At 45.1% G+C, this 13,154-nt stretch overlaps 1 protein-coding gene across 4 annotated transcripts in view; it reads right to left on the reverse strand.

Annotated features, from left to right (window-relative positions):
• Positions 1-11,880, reverse strand: part of STAT3 (signal transducer and activator of transcription 3) — a 65,843-nt gene extending 53,963 nt beyond the window's left edge. For 2 of the 4 annotated variants that reach the window (XM_061591052.1, XM_061591049.1), the window contains exon 1: positions 11,767-11,880. The gene's annotated coding sequence lies outside the window, so the exon portion shown is untranslated. Of the gene's footprint in view, positions 1-11,511; positions 11,614-11,698; positions 11,720-11,766 lie in introns of those variants that run through there. The other 2 variants (XM_061591050.1, XM_061591051.1) reach the window with 2 other exon arrangements.
• Between the last annotated feature and the right edge of the window lie 1,274 nt (positions 11,881-13,154).

Below are 13,154 nucleotides of genomic sequence, written 5' to 3' on the forward strand. Positions count from 1 at the left end.
CAGGAACTGTGTGAGAAGTGCATAAATGAGGTGTCTGTCAGTAGGGGATTAGCAGGATAAGGGGACACAAGGTGGAAAAAAACCTTATAATCTACAAAAGTGAGACTGGAAATTTTGCACAAGCCTATGTAAGACTATGCAAGAAGCTGGCTCGACAAAACATAAGACTGTTAGTTGGGAATTTAAAACATTTTTCCAGCCCTGGGTACACATGTGCCAAAGAAAACTGAAGTAAATGGAAGGTCAGTTCCGCCACTGGAAAAGGAGGAGTGAGGGGCATTGCACAATGTTTGTCCAACAATTTGATGGTGCTGGTAGGAGCATTATGCTCAAAGTTCATAACTGTTTTATATAATACTAGCTTACTAGCTTTCACATTGAGAAATCCCAAAATGGGTACCCTAATTGGAACAGGAAACAGGATGAGGTATCAACTATGCAACTTATTTGCATAGGAAAAAGCAGAAGAAATAAATACCCAGATGATACAGACACAGCTCTTGTGTATACAGCAACCTCTGGTTTTTAAATGAATGTGAAACTGTTTCCTCAAACCTCTCAAATGACAGGACCACCAAAAAAGCCAGCACAATCCATACTACTGTACAGCATCTCCAATCTGTTTACACTTCAGAGGTTAAAAACCTTGAAAGGTCTGAGTTTATTATGTTCCTAACCATCCATCCATTCAGGAGCAGGACAAGCAGAAAAAAGTTCTACATTATTGAGTCTTTGCTGCCCCCCCCCCCAAAAAAAGAAAAGGTTTTCGTGCGGGTCAGGAGACAAGTGAAATCAGCAAAGTTCGAATGTTCAAATGCATAAAAGGCAGAAAACATTGGTGATTAACATGGCAGGCTTAGCTTGTCAATGTTTTTGCAAAAAGTCAAGAGAGGTAAAATTATGACTGCTAATGGAGCCCCTTGTTGAAAGATTTTCAACTGAAAGCAGGGACATCCAGGGCAAATAGGCTTGCTATATGATTATGTTGTCAAACAACCGGGCAGACAAGGTGAACCAAATTCCAAGCATTTGGGCCTTGCCCAGGGAAATGGCTCAGGTTAAAGAGGGGAATTTGGATCTGGTATATTATTTATTATTACATTTATATCACACCTTCCCAGAAGGAGACCAGGCAGCAAACAAAAACACTAGAAGCTCTTTAAAACATCTTAAAAACAAAAGACTTTAAAACATTAAAACAAAACATCATTAAAAACATCTTTAAAAAACAACTTTAAAAACTTCTTAAAAAGCAATTCCAGCAATATGCAGAGTGGGTAAGATAGTTACTTAAAAGCCTTGTTGAAAGGGAAAGGTCTTTAATAGGCGCCAGAAAGATAACAGACATGGCACCTGTCTTATATCTAAGGGGAGGGCATTCCAAAGGGTAGATGCCACAACACTAAAGGTCCGCTTCCTATGTTGTGTGGAACAGACCTCCTCATCAGATGATATCTGCAAGAGGCTCTCATCTGCAGAGAGCAGTGATCGCCTGAGTATAAAAGGGGTAAGCTGATCTTTCAGGTGTCCTGGTCTTAAGCTGCATAGGGCTTTGTGCACCAAAACTAGAACCTTGAACTTGTCCCAGTAGCTAATGGCAGCCTGTGTAATTCTTTCACCAGCGGCGTTACATGTTGGCAATAACCTGCCCCAATGAAGAGTCGCACCGCCATATTTTGCACCAGCTGCAACTTCCGCACCAACCTCAAGGACAAGCTCCACATCAAGTGCATTACAGTAATCCAACCTGGAGGTTACCAGTGCATGGACAACAGTGGTCAGGCTATTCTAGTCCAGAAATAGCCACAACTGTCTTACCAGCCGAAGCTGATAAAAGGCACTCCTACTGAGGTTACCTGGGCCTCTACGACAAAGATGGATCCAGGAGCACCCCCAGACTACGGACCTGCACTTTCAAGGGAGTACGACCCATCTATATTGACCAATTATCCAAACTCAGGAATCATCAACCCTTTGCACTTCCGTCTTGCTAGGATTCAGACTCAGTTTATTGGCCCTCATCCAGCTCAGCACCAAGTTCAGGCACTGGTTCAGCGTGTGCACAACCTCTCCCAATTCAGACGTTACAGAGAAATAGAGCTGGGTATCATCAGCATACTGCTGACATCTTGCCCCCAAACTCCTGATAACCACTCCCAAGGGATTTATATAGATGTTGGGGCAAGATGATACCCTGCAGCACTCCACAGCACAACTGCCAAGGGACTGAAAGACAATTACTCAATGCTATTCTTTGAAAATAACCCTGGAGATAGGATTGGAACCACTGTAAAACAGTGCCTCCAATACCCATCTCACCAAGTCAGCTCAGAAGGATACCATGGTCAATGGTATCAAAAGCCACCAAAAGATCAAGCAAGAATAATAGGGTCTCACTCCCCCTGCCCTTCTCCCGATAAAGGTCATCCATCAGGACGACCAAGGCTGATTCAGTCCCATAACCAGGCCTGAACCCAGATTGGAATGGACCAAGATAATCTGTTTCATCCAAGAGTACTTGCAATTGCTGTGCCACAACCTCTGGATCACTTTCCCTGAAAAGGGAGTATTTGCAACCGGGTGGTAGTTGTCACAAACCAATGGGTCCAGGGTGGGCTTTTTCAGGAGTGGTTGGAGGGCTTCCAAAGGGTCTAAAACTTCATTCCCTGGCATTGATGTTAACAGAGAAAGAAGAGTTATCTAGATGTTCTTATCCAGAGAGAACAAGAGGCACCACTATAAAGACTTATGGAAATCATTTTAGAACAGATTTTAGAAATTAATAAAATAAATAAATAAAATACAGCAGCTAATAACAATAGTGTGTGCCAATTACTGGCAGGCAAAAACCAGAAGGCTGTTCCACCCATGTCTTCCTTGTGGGCTTCACAGAAGCCTTTGGCTAGTCACTGTTGGAACCTGGGTGCTGGGCTAAATCTACTTCTCATGAAAATGGAAAATGTGTCTGGATTGTATCACTTTATGCATATGGGAACTTTTGTGACTGAGTGCTCCTCAATACAATAAACACTTTCCTCTCTTGATGCATTGGTAACACAATTAGAGGCAGAATTGGGAGGTTAGAAGATTAACTGTGCAATCCTATACATATCTGCCCAGAAGTAAGCTCCATTGAGTCCAATGCAACTTACTCCTAGGCAAATATGTATAGCAAGGGTGGGTAACCCAAGGCCCACCAGACATTGTTGGACTGCGCACAGTAAGAGGAACTGAGGGAACGGCTCTAATGGGGCCCAGTAATAGTCTTCATAAAAATGTAAGAAGGAAGCCAGACAGTAAATCACATAGTCTTCAATGTCTATATACTAATGCCCAGAGTATAGGAAACAAACAGGACGAACTTGATCTCTTAATACAGGAGAGTAAATATGACTTGATAGGTATAACTGAAACTTGGTGGGATGACTTCCATGACTGGAATACAGTGATTGAAGGATGTAACGTTCAAAAACAACAGAAGGAATAGAAAGGGAGGCAGAGTTGGGCTATATGTTAAAAAAATATATCCCTGCACAGAAATACAGGACGATGAGCTTGGCAGCTCCACCGAGAGTATCTGGATTAAAATTAATGGGGCAAGGAATGAAAGGAACATGGTAGTTGGAGTCTACTACTGACCACCCAATCAAGGAGAAGACAAGGATGAAACTTCTCCCAGGCATTTAGCATGTGTTTTTAAATTGTTTTTATATTGTTTTGAATTTTAAAACTGTGTTTTAAATTGTTTTTAAAATGTTTTTAAATTGTGTATTTGTTTTAATGTTTTTGATTGCTGTAAACTGCCCAGAGAGCTTTGGCTATGGGGCAGTATACAAGTGCAACAAATAAATAAATAAGCAAATTGCCATTAAACAAAGCTGTCAGTTGTGGTGCAACTTGGGGCTGGAATGACTTATCGAATTTGTTTGTGAATCTGTCAGGACCTGGGGCTTTACCTCACTTGAGATGTTTAATAGCATTGCTGACCTCATCTTTGGTTATAGGGCTGTTCAGAAATGGCCTGTGCCCCTCAGAGAATGGCTTTAGCTTTAAGTCTGCTAAGTACTCATTGATACTGGAAAAACAACCAAGCTACCTTCAAACTAGTAAAACTGGTTAACTGAAGTCCAAGCATGAGGGAGCCCAGAACAAACCCAGGTGACTCAAGGCTTCTTCAGAAACTGCAAGCCATGCCGGACACGGGGGCAATTGTTGTATTCAAATTTAGTTCTTTCTCTACAGGTTGGTAACAAAGTAACTGTGCTATTATTAAGCTATAGTCAGCATGGATTTTTTGCATTCTGCAATGTTAAATTAAAAATACTCCCATGCCATTCTGATGCTTCCCATAAACTCATTTCAAAACAAAACCTTACTTATAGTCCTGAACTCAGAAACGCTTCCTTAACAACCCTCTAAATTTTCATGGTGATACACAAAACAGAGAGAATCAAGAGTTCAAAGTGTAAAAAGAGAGAGAGAGAAACCAGACTCCTTTTAGACTTTTTTCTGTCAGAGTTCTCATAATCTGTTGAAATTAATTAAAAATTAGCCATGCTCACAGAGTACCTGTAATCCTATTACTGACCTTGCCCCATACTCTGACCATCTTCTGCAGTTTAAAAGGTAAAAAAATGAGTGGCTGATTTTTAATTAATTTATGAAATTTAGCATTGAACTCAATGATAACGTCAGGCATGCTCAGTAAGAACCAACTGTCAGTGTTCTAAAAGCCAGACTCACAGTTGCTTGGCTTGCCTAATCAGGGGGCCACTACACACCAGACCTTTATTTCACTTTAGACAATCATGGCTTCCCCCAAAGAATCCTGGGAAGTGTAGTTTGTGAAGGGTGTTCAGAGGAGACTCCTATTCCACTGACAGAGCTCCAGTGGCCAGAGTGAATCCCACTGAACTCAATAAGCATGCAAATGATCAAGCCTGCCTTCCCCTCTTCCTCCTCCTCTTCCCTCCCATCACCTCCCTTTTGCCCCTTCCCTCCCCCTCCCCTTCCAATCCCCTCCTTCTGCTCCTCCCCCCTTTCCCTCTACTCTCCCTTCCCCCTCCTCCTCCCCCATGGTCAGTTTTACCTATCCTGGCTATGATTGCATGGGAGTAAATCCCAATGAACTCAATAAGCACGTATATGGTCAGATTTGCCTTTCCCCTCCTTCCCCTCTCCTCTCCCTTCCTCCTCCCTTCTTCCTCCTCCCCTGCCCACTCCAGGTCTCCTTCCCCATGGTCAGTTGTACCTATCTTAAGCATGACTGCATGGGAATAAATCCCACTGAACTCAATAAACATGCAAATGATCAAACCTACCCTCCTTCTCCCCCTCCTGCCTGCTCCCATCCCCCTGCTCCCCTCCCTATCCCCTGTGGTCAGTTTCACTTATCCTAAGCATGTTGCAGGGGAGTAAATCCCATTGAACTCAATAAGCATGCAAATGATCAATTCATTCTCAGCAAACTTGCACATGATCCCATTTCTTACCTCCCGGATTAAAAAGCAGAGAAATTCACAAATAGGCAAAAAAACTTGTGGTTTAAGAATGTACCTATAGCCCACAGATATTTCTATCAACTTTAAAAATCAGGAAAATTGGGCAGCTAAAATGAATGCACCAGGAGTGCATGAGACTTGACCTCCTCTCTGAGATATTGTACTGCCCTACAAATTTGTCAAAATGCAAACACAAATTGTGTTGGTCTTTCACAGTCCAATCCACTTCCTGTGTAGCTTGGAAGAATTTGGTAACGTGCTGCTGTGGACTATAGGTACGTTCTTAAACTGCAAGGTTTTTTGCCTATTAGTGAATAACTATAAACAGGAACCGGCTCTATATGATGGTTTTCATGCTAGGTTCTTTATTATGTTTAGATTGCTTTTTGGCCCATTGAGAGTCGTTAATCCCTCTCTGGATTCCTCCATTTTGGGAGTGGGGATCCTTGGGTGGCTGGATACCCAGCTCTTGAAGGATCACCTCTGCCTGCTTTTTGTTGCTTGCTATATGGTTTTTTTCTCTTGATGGTACAATCAACTTGAAAGGGAATCCCCATCTGTAGTTAAAGCCCGATTGTTTAAGAGTGGCCGTATAGGGCTTGAATAAGCAATGTCTCCTTACAGTCTCCAAGCAGATATCCTGGTATACCTCTGCTCGAATTTCCCCATATTTCAATTCTCTAAGGTTTCTGAATACTTTAAAGATGGCATCTTTCACACTAAAGCACTCAAAGCAACAGCACTTATTACTACTCCCAAATTCAGCTCATTGAACCAGGTAATCAGAAAGGAGATCCCCTCCTCCTGTTCTGGGATCCCATGAACTCAGAAATTTCACCTGCGATCATGGTATGACTGTTCTTGTTTAAGCTCTATGTCAGAAACAGCCATAAAAGCAAATTGTCAATGTTTCGAGGAGGCATGATGTAGTAGAAATGGCGGACTTCAATTACCCAGATATTCAATTACCCAGATATCTGTTGTGAGACAAATTCTGCCAAACACAGCCCCTCCAAGAAATTTCTGACTTGTGTGGGACTTTCTCCTAAAGTGGAGGAAGCAACTAGAGGATCAGCTATCCTTGACTTGATTCTAACCAACAGAGATGACTAGGTGGATGAAGTGGCAGTTACGGGAACTCTGGGGGAAAGTGACCACACTATACTAGAGTTCTTGATTTCAAAGGAAGCAAAAGCTGAGAGTAGCCATACGTGTATCCTGGACTTCAGGAAAGCCCATTTTAATAAACTCAGAACAATGGTAAGTGAGGTTCCATGGCAAGCAACCCTAATGAGAAAAGGAATCCAAGATGGGTAGGGGTTTCTAAAAGAGAAGATTCTAAAGGCACAATGGCAAACAATTCCATCAAGACAGGGTGAAGACAGCAGAAGAAGCCAATGTGGCTTCACAGAAAGCTTAGAGATTACCTGAAAACAAAAAGGACACATACAGGAAGTGGAAGGAAGGCCAGGCCATAAAGGAAGAGTACAGAGAGACAGCACGGAATTGCAGGGATGGCGTCAGGAAGGCTAAAGCTGAGAATGAGCTGAGGTTAATGAGAGATGCCAAAAGCAACAAAAAAGCTTTTCTCAGGTACATCCATAGTAAAAGGCAGAGAAAAGAAATGGTGGAACAGCTACTCAGTGAGGATGACAAAATGATAACAGATGACAAAGAAAAGGCAGAAGTGCTCAATTCCTACTTTGACTCAGTCTTTTCCCAAAAGTCTATGACCCTCCTGGGAAATGTGAAATTGAAGGGGCAGGATTGCAGCTTGAGATTGATAGACAAATGGTCAAGGAATACCTAATTACTCTGAACAAGTTCAAATCTGTAGGGCCTGATGAACTGTATCCTAGAGTATTGAAGGAACTAGGTGAAGAACTCTCGGAATCACTGTCCATATTTGCAAAATTGTGGAGGATGGGTGAACTGCCAGATAACTGGAGGAGGGCTAATGTTGTCCCTATCTTCAAAAGGGGCAGAAAGGAGGAACCTGGAAACTACAGACCAGTCAGCGTGACATCAATCCCTGGGAAAATTCTGGAGCAAATTATAAAGCACCTTGAAAACAATGCACTGATTACTAGAAGCCAATATGGATTTATCAAGAATAAATCCTGCCAGACTAATCTTATCTCATTTTTTGATTGGGTAACCTCCCTCGTAGACTGTGGGAATGCTGTGGACATATTATATCTCAACTTCAGCAATGTTTTTGCCAAAATGCCCCATGATATTCTGATTAGCAAGCTAGCTGAACGTGGGCTGGATGGAACAACTATCAGGTGGATCCACAGTTGGCTCCAGAATAGTACTCAAAGAGTGCTTGTCAATGGTTCTTTCTCAAAATGGGGGGAAGTAACGAGCAGGGTACCGCAGAGCTCAGTCTTGGGTCCAGTGCTCTTCAACATTTTTATGTTGGATGACTTGGATGAGAAGGTGCAGGGAATGCTTATCAAATTTTCAGATGATACAAAATTGAGAGGAGGAGCTAATACCTTGCAAGACAGAAACAAAATTAAAAGGGATCTTGATAGGCTGGACCATTGGGCTGAAGACAACAGAATGAAATTTAACCAGCATAAGTGCAAAGTTCTATACCTAGGAAAAAGAAACCAAATGCAGTTATAAGATGGGGGATACTTGGTTCAGCAATAAATACTACATGTGAGAAGAATCTTGGGATTGTTGTTGATCACAAACTCAATATGAGCCAACAGTGTGATGTGGCTGCAAAAAAGGCAAATGCTATTTTAGGCTGCATTAACAGAAGTATAGTTTCCAAATCGTGTGAAGTATTGGCTATGGTTAGCTATAGTGACCTCATCTTGACTACTGTGTCCGCTTCTGGACACCACACTTTAAGAAGGATGCAGAGAAACTGGAACAGGTTCAGAGGAGGGCAAGGAGGGTGATCAGGGGACTGGAAACAAAGCCCTATGAAGAGAGACTGAAAGAACTGGGCATGTTTAGCCTTGAGAAAATAAGACTGAGGGGAGATATGATAGCACTTGAAAGTACCTGAAAAGTTTGTCACACAGAGGAGAGCCAGGATCTCTTTTTGATCATCCCAGAGTACATGATATGGAATAATGGGCTCAAGTTACAGGAAGCCAGATTCGACCAAACATCAGAAAAAACTTCCTGACTGTTAGAGTGGTAGGACAATGGAACCAATTATCTAGAGAGGTGGTGGGCTCTCCAACACTGGAGACATTCAAGAGGTAGCTGGATAGCCACCTGTCAGGTATGCTTTAACTTGGATTCCTGCACTGAGCAGGGGGTTGGACTTGAGGCCTTATAGTCCCTTCCAACTCTATGATTCTATAACTCCCATGAGCCCCAGCCAGCATAGCCAATAGTTAGGAATGATGGGAGCTGGAGCCCAACAACATTTGCAGGGCCACAGGTTCCCCAACCGTGATGTATTTAATTGCAGTCCAAGATAAAGCGTTTAGATTTTATTATTGCAATATGTATTGTTTTGCTGTGTGTTTTATACATGTATGTTCAACCAAAAAAACAGCATGGAACAAAGCCCTGAAGTGTAGAAGCATGCCTTTAACATATGTATGGAATTTCACTCCAGTACCTAACTGTGCCTAACGTGGTATACGAGACAAACACTTCTGGTTGAACTCCAGGGCCCCGCTTCATTTGGCCAAAGTTCCCTACTACAAAAGGCACACTGCTGACAAAGGACTCTTCCTTAGAAATCCAGACTTGCAGGCAGGGCCAGTTCTTAACAGCTGGCAGACTGTGTCAGATTTCAAAACTCATCCCCAGCAGAGCTAGATTTGATGTTCCCCAAGTCAAAGAAATGCTCCAATTTCCATTTAATATGGAAAAAAATAAAAATGGAAGCAAAGTTGTACGGCATATGTGACCTTTAGCAAGTTTAGCAAGTTTAATTTGTTCCACACAGCCAGAGCTTCCTACCGGATCATGATGGATTACGCTTACAGAATAGCAGTCCTGATTTAGAATCTAGAATCAAGCTCCTAAATAAGATGTTGCCCTTCCATACCCTGTCGTTATAAACCCAGACCAGAGACAAACACTACACTGCAGTTTTGACATTGGAGATGCCAGCTTGGAGAACAACAGCTGCTAACTGGAAATCATAAAACTGACTTACTGCAAACCGGTGGGAGGGGGGAGCAAGAGAAGATTGCCATTCTCAGCAAACACCTCACTGAATTTATATGCCTGGATTGTTTTAGGCTACACAGTCACCATCATGGAAAACAGGGTGCTAGAACAGTAATATTACTGCCAATGTTAAGTGCCCAGATCATCCGGAAACAGCAAGACATTCCTGCTTCTTCGCAAGATCTCAGTCAATCCTGCTAGACTTCCTATCGTTTCCTGCAGTTGGTCAGAAAGTTGGCAGCAGAAATGTGCACCACTGTCTAAAACCAGGGATGGGGAACCTGTGGCCAGGGATGATGAGAGGTGGAGTCCCATAACTTCTGGAGAGCCACAGGTTCCCCATCTCTTGTTAAGAAAGCAAGCGCCTCAACTTGGACAGGGGAGGAGTAAGCAATCAATTAGGCATTGTAATTTCTATAAAAGGGAGGCCAATGTCAGATATACCAACAGAAAAATCTGTTCATACAACCCACAGTTAACAAGCGCCTTTTTTATCATTCTCCCTGGTCATGCAAGGCCACCCCCTCCCCCGAGATCCAAACACTTTGGTGAAGGACTACGTTCTTAAACTATTGCTAAAAGCTTCTCAATACAATATGGGGTTTTGCAAGTTCCAGCAGGCATCCCAGACAATCTTGGAAGCAGCCACGCTCTCTCCGCCCCCCCCCCCAAGCCTGGCAATGTAATCCAAGGCAGGGGAGCCTCAGAAGGGAAGCAGAACTACCTTGAAAGCAGCTAAGGCTTTCCTTTTGACATAGAAAGGTAAACATCGACTGAGGCTTCAAGGCCTTTTGAGATTGTAGCCGTTGGATTGTCCAGTTGTGCAGCAGAGCTTTTTTGCGCCATAATGCAACCCTCCCGCAGGCTTGGCCTATTGAGACAGTTGTGCAAACAGAAACTTAAAAAAAAAGTTTTTAGTTTGTTTTTTCGGCTACACAACAGCACAAATTAGTAGGCAGTGTCACACAAGCCACTGAAAGGGAGTTAACCTTTCACAAAGTCGCTCCAGTATGGGGCATGGGCAGAATTTCCATATCCCCTCCAGTCTCTACGAAGACATCGAGTTCAGAGACACTGAGTTCCTACAGTCAGCTAAACGAGAGACGCCAGCAACCCTGGGTCTTCTCTCTTTACAGCTTCCAGCAAGAGGGATAACCCCGGAAGAGGCATTGCGGTAATGAGAGATCCCGGCCGATGCCAAGCCATCAACACACAATGCTGACTCTTCCTTGTTGTATGATAAGAGAGCCAACAACAAGGCCAGAGAGACAAGCCATGCTACTACGTTCTGGAGAACATCAAATCGGCTAGTTCTACGTGCACAACAATCTCTACAGCCCTATAGCCTGTTTCACAGTCTCTCCAGACATTCATCGCCAGCCTAGTGGCCTCCAGAGTTCCTGATACTTCAGACACAATAACTTGTACGAAGTACACACACGCTCCTCGCCTTTTAGAAAGCGCGCACAAAGCAAGCCTCTCCTTTCTCCATCAACACCTTAAAGTCAACCATCAGACAGCCCAGGAAGCCCCGCCGCCGTCAGCCAGCCAAAGGCGCTGCCCCTCCCCCAAATTCATGACTGCACAGTTTCAGAATCCACTGGTCGCCTCCAAAGTCAACATTTGCCCCCACGGCCCATGTTCCTTCCCAAAGGTCATCGCTGCTCCCCGCGGGCAGAATAAATGAAGAGCTCCAGCCCCCCACCCCCGGCTCCTAGCTCAACCCTAAGATTAGTTATGGGCGCCTTTTGATCGACTCTCTACCCTGCCACTTCCCTCTCGCTGCTTGCCTTTCCCAACCACTCATCCACCCCATCCTCTTAAAGCCCCAGCACGAACGGAAAAGTATTTCTACCTATTTAGTCCTTGATTTCTAAGAGAGAGAGAGCTCAAAGCTTTCTTAGAAACATCGTCTTGTGGTCAGGATGCCGTTTTCCCTCATCCCAGCTGTCATCTGGCTGTGGTCATTCAAATAGTGAAGGAAAAGGCACTCTGCACATGCTTAGGGGCAATCCCTTCCTCAGCAGAGACTGAGCCCTTACCTAAAGCTAGGCTCGCAGGCTCAGCTTTATTTCAGCACAAGCCCCATCCCCGGTGCTGTCCAGCCTACCTTGCAGACCACCCAGCGTCCCTTGCCCACCACTGGGACCGATCCGGTCTCTTCCCGTCGCCTCGTTCCTAGCCCTGCCTCAGCTGCTGCAGGCCGTGAGTTTAACCCCGCCCTGTCCCCTCGACTTACCGTCACCGACACTCTCCGCCACCAACCAATCGCCTGGAAGCCCTGCGGGTCCTTCTCCGGGAGGCACCTTCGACAGCCAATCAGTGCGGGCCGTTACTTTCATTATTCATCGGGCTGTTCCGCACTCGGCTCTTTCCTCCCGCCGCTCTGCTGGAAAGCCAGCTGAGTTCCGGGCAGTGCGTGACGTCGTCACCGCCGCTGTTGTCTTCGCCAGAGCAGGAGGGACGAATAAGTTCAGCCCGAATTCTTATGATTCTCCTAATGGGCGGGGAGAGAGGAGTTCGTGGGGGTGATGTTGTATGTAAAGAGGGGGGGGCGCAGCGGCGGCGGCTTTGCCTCCCACCGGCTCAGTCCTCCCCACCGCACCTCTCAAGAGAGGACAAGCACCCTCTCCTTTGCCTATGCAGAGAGAGAGGGAGAGAGAGAGGGGAGTCAGCAAGAGGAGCTGTCACGAAGGATTAGGCGAGTGTTGGGTTGCATGGAGCCTCCACCTGCCCTCTCTCCTTATCTGTTTGCTTGTCCTCTCTCTTGGTGGCACAGCAGGGGAAATTGGACTCACAGCACCCAATCTGCACCCACTGTGCCACCCAGAAGAAGAGGGCAGGCGAGCAAACAGGGGGAGGCAGATAGTCTTTCCATGAGTTGGTTAGTAGGGCCGACTCTACCATTGGGCAGAGCAAGGTAGCCTTAGGCAGCAGACACTGGGAGGCAGGAAGTGCTGCTGTGGTGTTGGAGGACAGAGCTCTGTGTGCCCTGCCCTGTGCCCCTTAAGCCAGGGCCGAAGAACCTGTGGCTCTCCAGATGTTGCTGGACTCCAACTCTTATCACCCCTGATTAGCCGAGCTGGTTGGGGCTAATGGGAGTTGGAGTCCAACAACATCTGGAGGGCCACAGATTCCCCATTTTTGTCTTTAGCTACCCTGATGCCCTCAGGTATGGTGGAGGACTCTGTCCTGTCACTAGTGCTGAAATGAGATTCAGCTGCCAGTCCAGTTGGGTTCTGCATATGGAATGATGGCCAGGGATGTGGAGATCTTTATCTTTGCCTCGGGCAGACAAAAGTCTTGGGCCAACCTTAACTTGAATGCCATACACAAAGTTTGGGGAAGCCCTCTGGATGTTGTTGGACTCCAACTTCCATCAGTCTCACCTAGCATGGCCAGTGTTCGGAGATGATGGGAGCTGTAGCCCAGCAACATATGGAGGGCCCTAAGTTCTCCATCCCTGCCGTATGCTCTCCCTGCGGTGATGGCATCATG

The sequence above is a fragment of the Rhineura floridana genome, chromosome 11, assembly GCF_030035675.1.
Source record: "Rhineura floridana isolate rRhiFlo1 chromosome 11, rRhiFlo1.hap2, whole genome shotgun sequence".
Lineage (NCBI taxonomy): Eukaryota > Metazoa > Chordata > Lepidosauria > Squamata > Rhineuridae > Rhineura > Rhineura floridana.